A 12,554-nucleotide genomic window follows, 5' to 3' on the forward strand; every position below is an offset into this window, starting at 1 on the left:
GATGAGCTGCTATATGATAACATGATGAGCTGCTACATGATAACATGATGAGCTGCTACATGATAACATGATGAGCTGCTACATGATAACATGATGAGCTGCTACATGATAACATGTTGAGCTGCTACATGATAACATGATGAGCTGCTACATGATAACATGATGAGCTGCTACATGATAACATAATGAGCTGCTGCATGATAACATGATGAGCTGCTGCATGATAACATGATGAGCTGCTGCATGATAACATGATGAGCTGCTACATGATAACATGTTGAGCTGCTACATGATAACATGATGAGCTGCTACATGATAACATGATGAGCTGCTATATAACATGATGAGCTGCTGCATGATAACATGATGAGCTGCTACATGATAACATGTTGAGCTGCTACATGATAACATGATGAGCTGCTACATGATAACATGATGAGCTGCTACATGATAACATGATGAGCTGCTGCATGATAACATGATGAGCTGCTATATGATAACATGATGAGCTGCTACATGATAACATGATGAGCTGCTATATGATAACATGATGAGCTGCTACATGATAACATGATGAGCTGCTACATGATAACATGATGAGCTGCTACATGATAACATGTTGAGCTGCTACATGATAACATGATGAGCTGCTACATGATAACATGATGAGCTGCTACATGATAACATGATGAGCTGCTACATGATAACATGATGAGCTGCTGCATGATAACATGATGAGCTGCTACATGATAACATGATGAGCTGCTACATGATAACATGATGAGCTGCTATATAACATGATGAGCTGCTGCATGATAACATGTTGAGCTGCTACATGATAACATGATGAGCTGCTACATGATAACATGATGAGCTGCTACATGATAACATGATGAGCTGCTACATGATAACATGATGAGCTGCTACATGATAACATGATGAGCTGCTACATGATAACATGATGAGCTGCTATATAACATGATGAGCTGCTACATGATAACATGTTGAGCTGCTACATGATAACATGATGAGCTGCTACATGATAACATGATGAGCTGCTACATGATATAATGAGCTGCTGCATGATAACATGATGAGCTGCTGCATGATAACATGATGAGCTGCTGCATGATAACATGATGAGCTGCTACATGATAACATGTTGAGCTGCTACATGATAACATGATGAGCTGCTACATGATAACATGATGAGCTGCTATATAACATGATGAGCTGCTGCATGATAACATGATGAGCTGCTACATGATAACATGTTGAGCTGCTACATGATAACATGATGAGCTGCTACATGATAACATGATGAGCTGCTACATGATAACATGATGAGCTGCTGCATGATAACATGATGAGCTGCTACATGATAACATGATGAGCTGCTACATGATAACATGATGAGCTGCTATATGATAACATGATGAGCTGCTACATGATAACATGATGAGCTGCTACATGATAACATGATGAGCTGCTACATGATAACATGTTGAGCTGCTACATGATAACATGATGAGCTGCTACATGATAACATGATGAGCTGCTACATGATAACATGATGAGCTGCTACATGATAACATGATGAGCTGCTGCATGATAACATGATGAGCTGCTACATGATAACATGATGAGCTGCTACATGATAACATGATGAGCTGCTACATGATAACATGATGAGCTGCTATATAACATGATGAGCTGCTGCATGATAACATGTTGAGCTGCTACATGATAACATGATGAGCTGCTACATGATAACATGATGAGCTGCTACATGATAACATGATGAGCTGCTACATGATAACATGATGCTGCTATAACATGATGAGCTGCTGCATGATAACATGTTGAGCTGCTACATGATAACATGATGAGCTGCTACATGATAACATGATGAGCTGCTACATGATAACATGATGAGCTGCTACATGATAACATGTTGAGCTGCTACATGATAACATGATGAGCTGCTACATGATAACATGATGAGCTGCTACATGATAACATGATGAGCTGCTACATGATAACATGATGAGCTGCTATATAACATGATGAGCTGCTGCATGATAACATGTTGAGCTGCTACATAACATGATGAGCTGCTACATGATAACATGATGAGCTGCTACATGATAACATGATGAGCTGCTACATGATAACATGATGAGCTGCTACATGATAACATGATGAGTTGCTATATAACATGATGAGCTGCTGCATGATAACATGTTGAGCTGCTACATGATAACATGATGAGCTGCTACATGATAACATGATGAGCTGCTACATGATAACATGTTGAGCTGCTACATGATAACATGATGAGCTGCTACATGATAACATGAGAGCTGCTGCATGATAACATGATGAGCTGCTACATGATAACATGATGAGCTGCTACATGATACATGATGAGCTGCTATATAACATGATGAGCTGCTGCATGATAACATGTTGAGCTGCTACATGATAACATGATGAGCTGCTACATGATAACATGATGAGCTGCTACATGATAACATGATGAGCTGCTACATGATAACATGATGAGCTGCTACATGATAACATGATGAGCTGCTACATGATAACATGATGAGCTGCTATATAACATGATGAGCTGCTACATGATAACATGTTGAGCTGCTACATGATAACATGATGAGCTGCTACATGATAACATGATGAGCTGCTACATGATAACATAATGAGCTGCTGCATGATAACATGATGAGCTGCTGCATGATAAACATGATTAGCTGCTGCATGATAACATGATGAGCTGCTACATGATAACATGTTGAGCTGCTACATGATAACATGATGAGCTGCTACATGATAACATGATGAGCTGCTATATAACATGATGAGCTGCTGCATGATAACATGATGAGCTGCTACATGATAACATGTTGAGCTGCTACATGATAACATGATGAGCTGCTACATGATAACATGATGAGCTGCTACATGATAACATGATGAGCTGCTACATGATAACATGATGAGCTGCTGCATGATAACATGATGAGCTGCTACATGATAACATGATGAGCTGCTACATGATAACATGATGAGCTGCTATATGATAACATGATGAGCTGCTACATGATAACATGATGAGCTGCTACATGATAACATGATGAGCTGCTACATGATAACATGTTGAGCTGCTACATGATAACATGATGAGCTGCTACATGATAACATGATGAGCTGCTACATGATAACATGATGAGCTGCTACATGATAACATGATGAGCTGCTGCATGATAACATGATGAGCTGCTACATGATAACATGATGAGCTGCTACATGATAACATGATGAGCTGCTACATGATAACATGATGAGCTGCTATATAACATGATGAGCTGCTGCATGATAACATGTTGAGCTGCTACATGATAACATGATGAGCTGCTACATGATAACATGATGAGCTGCTACATGATAACATGATGAGCTGCTACATGATAACATGATGAGCTGCTACATGATAACATGATGAGCTGCTATATAACATGATGAGCTGCTGCATGATAACATGTTGAGCTGCTACATGATAACATGATGAGCTGCTACATGATAACATGATGAGCTGCTACATGATAACATGATGAGCTGCTACATGATAACATGATGAGCTGCTACATGATAACATGTTGAGCTGCTACATGATAACATGATGAGCTGCTACATGATAACATGATGAGCTGCTACATGATAACATGATGAGCTGCTACATGATAACATGATGAGCTGCTATATAACATGATGAGCTGCTGCATGATAACATGTTGAGCTGCTACATGATAACATGATGAGCTGCTACATGATAACATGATGAGCTGCTACATGATAACATGATGAGCTGCTACATGATAACATGATGAGCTGCTACATGATAACATGATGAGCTGCTATATAACATGATGAGCTGCTGCATGATAACATGTTGAGCTGCTACATGATAACATGATGAGCTGCTACATGATAACATGATGAGCTGCTACATGATAACATGATGAGCTGCTATGATAACATGTTGAGCTGCTACATGATAACATGATGAGCTGCTACATGATAACATGATGAGCTGCTACATGATAACATGATGAGCTGCTACATGATAACATGATGAGCTGCTACATGATAACATGTTGAGCTGCTGCATGATAACATGATGAGCTGCTACATGATAACATGTTGAGCTGCTACATGATAACATGATGAGCTGCTACATGATAACATGATGAGCTGCTACATGATAACATGTTGAGCTGCTACATGATAACATGATGAGCTGCTACATGATAACATGATGAGCTGCTACATGATAACTGATGAGCTGCTACATGATAACATGATGAGCTGCTATATAACATGATGAGCTGCTGCATGATAAAATGTTGAGCTGCTACATGATAACATGATGAGCTGCTACATGATAACATGATGAGCTGCTACATGATAACATGATGAGCTGCTACATGATAACATGATGAGCTGCTATATAACATGATGAGCTGCTACATGATAACATGTTGAGCTGCTACATGATAACATGATGAGCTGCTACATGATAACATGATGAGCTGCTACATGATAACATGATGAGCTGCTACATGATAACATGATGAGCTGCTACATGATAACATGATGAGCTGCTACATGATAACATGATGAGCTGCTATATAACATGATGAGCTGCTACATGATAACATGATGAGCTGCTACATGATAACATGATGAGCTGCTACATGATAACATGATGAGCTGCTCTATGCTGGTGTTGGGATTTGTTGTTTGCTGCTGAGCATAATCATTCATGTGGCTAAAACAAACATTATTTTTACATCAACTTCAAAGTTATGTGAAACTTCTGTTAAAATCATTTGAAGGCTCAGAAACAGTCCTGTACCGGTCCACATTCTCAATGAGAAAAACTCACCTGGTATAAATTACATTTTTAGTGATTGCAGTTTTGCGTAAGAGAAATGTATTTAATCAAATAATATGAATATGTGTGTATGATGTAGTCCATCTTAAGTTGAGCTGCACCGATTGCAGTTTTCTGGCCGATCTCTGGTTAATGGTCTTTAAAAAGCTCGGCCTGCTGATTTTGATTTTGGTTGACATTGATTTTTTTTTTGTATGAAATGTTGCTTAATGTAGCAAGAAAGTCGCTGAGTTGGCAACAGTGGAGTGAATATTGTTAACTGTAATCGTGCAGACCTGATTTAGTGGGCCAGTTTGTCAGTCACACCTCTCTCTGTATAGCAGAAAAGTGACAGAGGCTGATTTTTGAACCTTTGCTGTCGAAGATAAGATTAGGGGATAAGATCAGCTTCACATGTAAGTATCGGCCAATCATGATCCCCCAAAATTAAGGGAATTGGCGCCGAGATATCAGCTGGTCAATAAATCAGTTGGCCAATAAATGTATCCTATTATACATGTATATTATGTAAATAGCACCGCCAGAGATGCAATACGGTTATTGTAGGTGTGTGAATGGTCTAATGATCGCATTGCTGATTGCAGCCATCCACATTGTTAGCAGAACTAGAGGGCAGCAAAACCACATGATGCTTAGGGCTCCATGGAGGCTTGGGCCTGGCCTGCTCTTCAGTCTTGTCTGACGGACACATCATCATACAGTTTTTTGATCAGCTGGCTTGATGAATTTTCCCTGCATGGATATCAGCCATCAGACCTTTTTCAAATTGGTACCTCTCTATAACACTTCACCAAGGTCACATGATGCAAGCAGGTGCAACAGCTGCTGTAATCTCCTTAATGCAGCATAAACACGTGGGTTAAATCCTAATCTGCATTTAAATCCCATGAGCCATCCAGATGTTTTGATAAGACCATAAAATGATCCAAAGAGTCACAAAACCCTGACATTCCTTTCATCCAAAATAACAGTCAGAGAGATGAAGAGCAGTTTCACAGCTAAATCTGAATAATTATAAAAGATGCAGCTTTGGGATTCCAAGTAGCCTGGACCTATGGGTTTATAAATAAATAAAACTTAAATTAATTTCATAAAGACTTTGCTCAACACCATAAGGAAAAATATCTTTAAAAAGAATTTAATCAATATGTACCTTTTGCTTAATGCAGATCTTTGAAATACAATGCAGGACTACAAAGCATTGCAGATGAAACTGATGCATTTTATGACTTTATTCTTATGTTAGATTAAATCCCAAACTACTAAAGTCATTGGGAGAGTTTGGTAAAAAGTCATTTTATCAGCATGTTTCTTTTTACTGGAAGAAATATAAAACATCCGTTAAAAAATTAAAAAAACTAGTTGTTATTTGATAATTGCATTGAAAAATCAGCTGAATGGGAGTAACTATTTAAATGTAACAGATCCACATTGATGTGATTCCCACTTACTAGGAAAATTACAATATTAATAATAATCACAAGAAAGTCATCATGTTACTTTAAATGTTTTGTCATATTTAGGTGGGCTTCTATGTGTTGGCCTAGTCAGTGACATTGCAAATAAGAAAGATACTAAGACACTTTGAAATACCAACAGAGGAAAAACCTAAATAAATAAAAAAAAAACATATTGATCACAGTAATTTGTCAATATTGTCAATATTTGTCAATATTGTGATTTTATATTTTGCTTTCAAAGGTTTAGATTAAGAAATCAAAGGTTTAGATCAGGGGTGTCAAACTCCAGTCCTCAAGGTGTCCTGCAGTTTTTCAATGTGCCACAGGTATAAAACACAGGTATAAAATGGCTTAATTACCTCCTCCTTGTGTAGATCAGTTCTCCAGAGCCTTGCTAATCACCTAATTATTCTATTCAGGTGTTGCAGGACACCGACCTTTGAGGACTGAAGTTTGGTTTAGATTAAGAGATTAATAAATCCAATTTCTGATTACAATTTGGTTTTGGTGTAATTACATCTTTCCAAAAGTGTCCAGCATAAAAGTGATTGGTGTTTTGGAACTTTGCCAACTCTGGACAAAAAAAAAAAGAAAGTTGTTTGAAAATGATCAAAAACTGTGATTAGTGTTTAGATGCTGAAAATGAAATTGATGAAATTTGAGTTTAATGCAGTTACTATCTAGATACAAATGAGATATTGTTTTTATTTGAGTGTTGTATTGAATTTGTTACTCAAAGAATCAAAATAAACATTTCATTGCCTGGTTGACAATGAATCCAGAGTATTTGAAATAGTCTTCATATAGTGAAGACTATTTTAATGAACACAAAGCTGTTGTCTTTAAATTACTACATAAGACAAGATGTCGAAAGCTAACGTGAACTAAATAACTAAAAGGCTAATAAAGTCTCCATAATCAAAGTTGTATTAAAGAAGAACATTACAGTGTTTTAACTCCATTATGACCAAATGTATATGTAAGACTAATTTTGATTTTATGGCTGTAAAATTAAAGATTTCACACAGATAGGCACAAGATGTTACTTCCTTTTTAGCTGCTTTCATGTTTTAATTGTAAATAAAATATAACTTATCATTTATTACACAACTGTGGTGTTTGTGTAAAGCTACATCAAAGTTACAGCAAGAGCAGAATTGCCAGTGAAACTTACTTCATTTCTCTCTTTGGACAGCAGGATGAAGCCATTGTTGTCGACTAGGTAGCAACTCAGGTCCTGATAAAATATGAGAAAACTAATTCTTGTAGTTATTTGTTGTCAAAATTAAAGGGAATAGCTTTTGTGAAGAGCATGATATAAAAAGGCAAGTCATGTACTTACATCACTTTCACAGCTCAGAGGACACCCCCCATTTGAGCACTGAAAGCAAACGAAAGAAGGTCACTTTAGCTTGATGAGATTAGTAAAAATAATCAGAAAAAAACCTGTTTACTTACATCTGTGTCACTGGGCTAGAAGAAACACACACAAAGAAAAAGTGATGAAGACAAAAAAGCTACAGATTTAAATCCGTTCAACATTATCACGCTCCACACATCCTTCCTAGGGTGGGAATAATTTGAGGAAATGGGAAAACAAAAGTATTTTCTGATATCTTCATGTTTTGAGAATCTGGGCATTTTGATGTTGAATATAACATGAAAAAACAGAATCACTTGGCCAGGATCTATGGCATGAGTGACAATGAAATTTAACTATTTGAAATACAAAAAAATATATATATATATTAAAAGTTTCAGTTTGGAGAGTTGATGAAAAACAACACTGCAAGCCAGAAGCCAGTAAAGCTGATGATTCCAAACATTTCTTGTTACTCAAAATAGGCATTCCACTGAAGCCTGATCCTGAACCTTTACCTGCTGAACACAACAGGTAAAACACATCTAACAGGGATCTATTTTCATCAAATCCTTTGTCACCATAAATACATATCATCTGCATGTTATCTGCTCCATGCAGGAAATGTGAAGAAGAATCATGCATCCCGTGTAGGATGATTTATTTTAGTTAGAGATGAAGCAGCTTTGCGGTAAATAGTCGCTCCCACCCCTAATCAACAGAGCAAATCACTGATTTCACTACCTTCTTTTCACTTTTCCTTTATCTTATCTTCATGTTTGCACAGGTCTGGTTATGGTTAATTTAGGAATGTCTTCATTAATAACAATAAAAAGATAAATATTTTGATTGTATCTTCTATTTCATATTATCTTAACGTACCAAGTTCAAATATAAGTTAACATCTTGTTCCACGATTATCTTTCATTTTCCATTTTTGTGATCCAAACAGTTCAGAGCAGTGAACAGCAATACACTAAGCAGATAACTCCCCCTAACCCACCCCCCCCCACAAAAAAAACAAAAAAACAACAAAAAACAAACAAACATGTATGAGTCTTTTGGGGCTCTGTGAGCTATCTGCTGTCGCTCAACAGACATTTAGACTGAGTTTCAGTTTAATTGAGGACAGATACTACAGAATATATCCTTAGCTACAAAAAAAAAAAAACTGCTGGAAAAAACTATCTTTAGCTTGCTTTATTTTTATTATTGAATGTAAGTATCAGAAATTAAAAAGAATTTTTTCAAAACGTTAACATTGTGGAAAAGAGTCTTTGTTGTGTCAATAAGCACAGAAATGTTTAGTTCTACATAGTGCAACAAGTAGTCTATATGAAGATGTTTTTATGTTTACAGAATGATAATCTCAATTTATCACTTTTTCTCACAGATTGAGGATTATGCACCAAGGAACACAATAAAATAAGGAGGGTTCAATGGTACTGTGAGGTCTCTGTTAGGAGTGCACAGTTTCAGTTTTCTGGCCAATTACCAATTTTTAAATGCCTGAGCTGCTGAGAGAAATGTCGCTAAACACAGCAAGAAAATTACTGAGTTGATAACAGTGGTTTGGACATGACCTGGTAGGTCACGCTGTCAGTCAAACCTCTCTCACAGCAGAGCAGAAGAGAACAGTTGATTTGTAGACCTTTGTTGAGGTAGATAAGACCAGGTAGATAAGTATCAGCCAATCACCAATCGCCCAGAATTAAGGAAATCAAGGCTCGGCTGGCCAATTTATCGATGCACCCCTAATAAATATGAACGTCAGCAACGGACGGCACTTAAAAAAGAAAAAAGACGACTAACAGGCAGCATCATTCAGTTTATCAAACATCCCACAAAGTGCTCATGAGTGCTTTCATCTTGCATTCACCTGCTTGGCAATGGCCCAAAACCTTTTTTCCAGCCACTCCAAGGACATCTGTATCCCGATAGCTAAAAATAGGAGACACAAACACACACAGTGTAAGAACAGCTGCAGGACAAGGTGGAATCTGCAGAGGTAACACTTTGTTGTGTTTGCTGAAAAAGGACTAAGGGCAGGAAATCGAAATCGCTCAAGCCTTACCTCTGTACAAAGGATGGAGCTGTTAGCACTTTTGCTTACAGTGCCGTCTTTCTGCTTAGAAATGAGCATATACATGCGGATTCATGGCATGTATCCTACCATGGATTGGTAGGATACATGCATGTATAGCAGGTTTCTTCCCCCGCCCAAAAGCATTATGCCTACTGGCCTCTTGAGTTGCCATTAAGTGTGAGGGTGTGCATGTTTTTTTTGTCTATTTTTTTTGTGTCTCTAGGTTGCCCGGTGTTGGACCTGTGACCTGTCCAATGTGGACTCTTCTTTTCTCATAGGAATAGAAAATGGATGGTTGGATTTATGGAAATAGGATTTCAACCTTTGCTCAAATGCCTGTAAAGCTTTACTAATGTGTCCTGTTTCCCTCCATGATAAATACAGAAGCTGTCAGTCAAAAGTCCTGTATCTTCACTTTAGGTAGAGGTGGGACTCTATTAAAATTGCAGGATCTGTAAATAATTAATCATAATTAATCATGTTTTAATCAAACTATTACCAAAATAAGCAACATTTCAAATTAAAAGTCCCTTTTGTTGCTAAACTATTGAATAGACACATGAGCTCAACAGCAAAGATATTTAATATTTTTAATCTTTTATTTGCAAATGGAATGGTGTAAAGTGTTGCTGTACCCATTAGCGTACAAGTGTTTGAGGAACTCCTGATCATTCATGGAATGCTTTAGAATGTGAACTGTAGTGTTAGCATTAGCATTGGGGACATCTGTGCTGCTGCTACATGTTTAGCATTGAGATTCTATTTTAGCCTTGAAAAGCTTAAATACCAGGCTAACTGCTTTTAGCAAAACTTAAACACAGTGTTACAGAGTATTAGCAACTTCGTCACCAACGCTGTTGTTTCTAAACGTTGATTGTGCATCAGATTTATGGGCATACCAGAAACACGCAAATACAGAGGTTGTCAAAAAAAAAATAAAAAAAATAATTAAAAAAAATATATATATATATATATAATGGTTATGGTGTTGGTAGGGATCGTTCTCAATGCTGCATTCACATTCTCAATGAGACTTTCTGATGGTACTTCACTCAGCCGTTGTAATTGGCGCCGAGGAGGCCTGGTTGTCATTCGGTTCATGATTCTCTCTCTCAGGTCAGCAGCTGTCTCGTTCAGTTCTGATTCATTCATCGGGGCCGCATATCCCCTGTCTGGGTGGGGACTTGTAGTTAAGTGGCCACAGTTCCAGGTTCCTCCTTTTTGCCGTAGCATTTGTGTTGCACCTCATCAATCTCAAGTTGTGACAGCAATTGTCGTTTGCGGATGTTGGAACACTGAGCTACTAGTTGTTTAGTGCTTAGTGTTGACTGGGGATGTCAAAGTAACCATTCCTTCCCCAGTCTTTGCATGTAACCTCTCTGATTAGGGTTACTTGAGTAGTAGCATTCCAACAGATCCAAGTTTTCACCTCTTGCCCATTTCCATATTGTTCCAGTAGCCCATTTGTCATCAAGGTGCTCTGGTTCCCCAACACCTGGCACAGACCTTGTTTGTCTGAGTCTGCATGTTATGCATCTTAGAATCTCTCATGGTATGAGATAGGCAATAGCTCAAAGGGTCTTGCCTAAGGACACAGACTAGATTTGAAAAACTACCCTTGAAGCCAACTGCAAACTACTTGCACAAGTGTCCATCAAATGTGGCATATACCAAGGAGATGCTCTGTCCCTGCTACTGTTCTGCATAGGCCTGAACCCCCTCAGCCAAATTATCAAGACTGGATACGGATACAGACTCAAGAATGGGGCCAACATCAGTCACTTTCTCTACATGATGACATCAAGCTGTACGACAAGAGTGAGCGAGACATCGACTCACTGATCCACACCACCAGGATCTACAGCAAGGACATTGGATGTCATTCGGACTAGAGAAGTGTGGTCGGCTGATCACAAAGAGGGCGAAGGTCATCCGCACAGAAGGGGTCTCACTCCCAGAAGGAACAATAGCAGACATAGAGGACAGTTACAAGTACCTAGGTATACCACAAGCAAATGGCAACCTCGATGAGGTCACAAGGAAAGGAGCCACAGCTAAATACCTCCAACGAATAAGGCAGGTCCTGAGAAGCCAGCTCAATGGCAAGAACAAAATCTGTGCGATAAACAGCTATGCCTTGCCAGTAATCAGATACCCTGCAGGAATAATTAGCTGGCCAAGGAGGAGATAAAAGCCACAGATATTAAGACTAGAAAGCTACTAACCATGCATGGAGGGTTCCACCAAAAATCCAGCACCCTGAGACTGTACACGAGTCGCAAGGAAGGAGGCAGAGGACTAGTGAGTGTGAGAACCACTGTCCAGGACGAAACAACTAAGATCCATAGATACATCAGGGACAAAGCCTCAACAGACAATGTGCTCAGTGAATGTCTCAGACAACAGGGAACGGAGGTTGAGGTGCCAGAGATACCATCATGGGAGGACAAGCCCCTACATGGGATGTACCACCAGCAAATAACCCAAGTGGCTGATATCAGTAAATCCTACCAATGGCTGGAAAAAGCTGGACTCAAGGACAGCACAGAGGCCCTCATCCTGGCCGCCCAGGAACAGGCCCTAAACACCAGAGCAATAGAGGCCAGATCTACCACACCAGACAAGACCCAAGGTGTAGGTTGTGCAAGGAGGCCCCTGAGACAGTCCAGCACA

The 12,554-nt window shown here is 38.6% G+C and overlaps 1 pseudogene; it reads right to left on the reverse strand.

Moving 5' to 3' along the window:
* LOC129353374 (voltage-dependent calcium channel subunit alpha-2/delta-4-like) overlaps positions 1–12,554 on the reverse strand; it is a 60,153-nt pseudogene that overhangs the window by 8,840 nt on the left and 38,759 nt on the right.

This window comes from Poeciliopsis prolifica, unplaced genomic scaffold (assembly GCF_027474105.1).
Source record: "Poeciliopsis prolifica strain line A6 unplaced genomic scaffold, Auburn_PproV2 SCAFFOLD089, whole genome shotgun sequence".
NCBI classification, from domain to species: domain Eukaryota; kingdom Metazoa; phylum Chordata; class Actinopteri; order Cyprinodontiformes; family Poeciliidae; genus Poeciliopsis; species Poeciliopsis prolifica.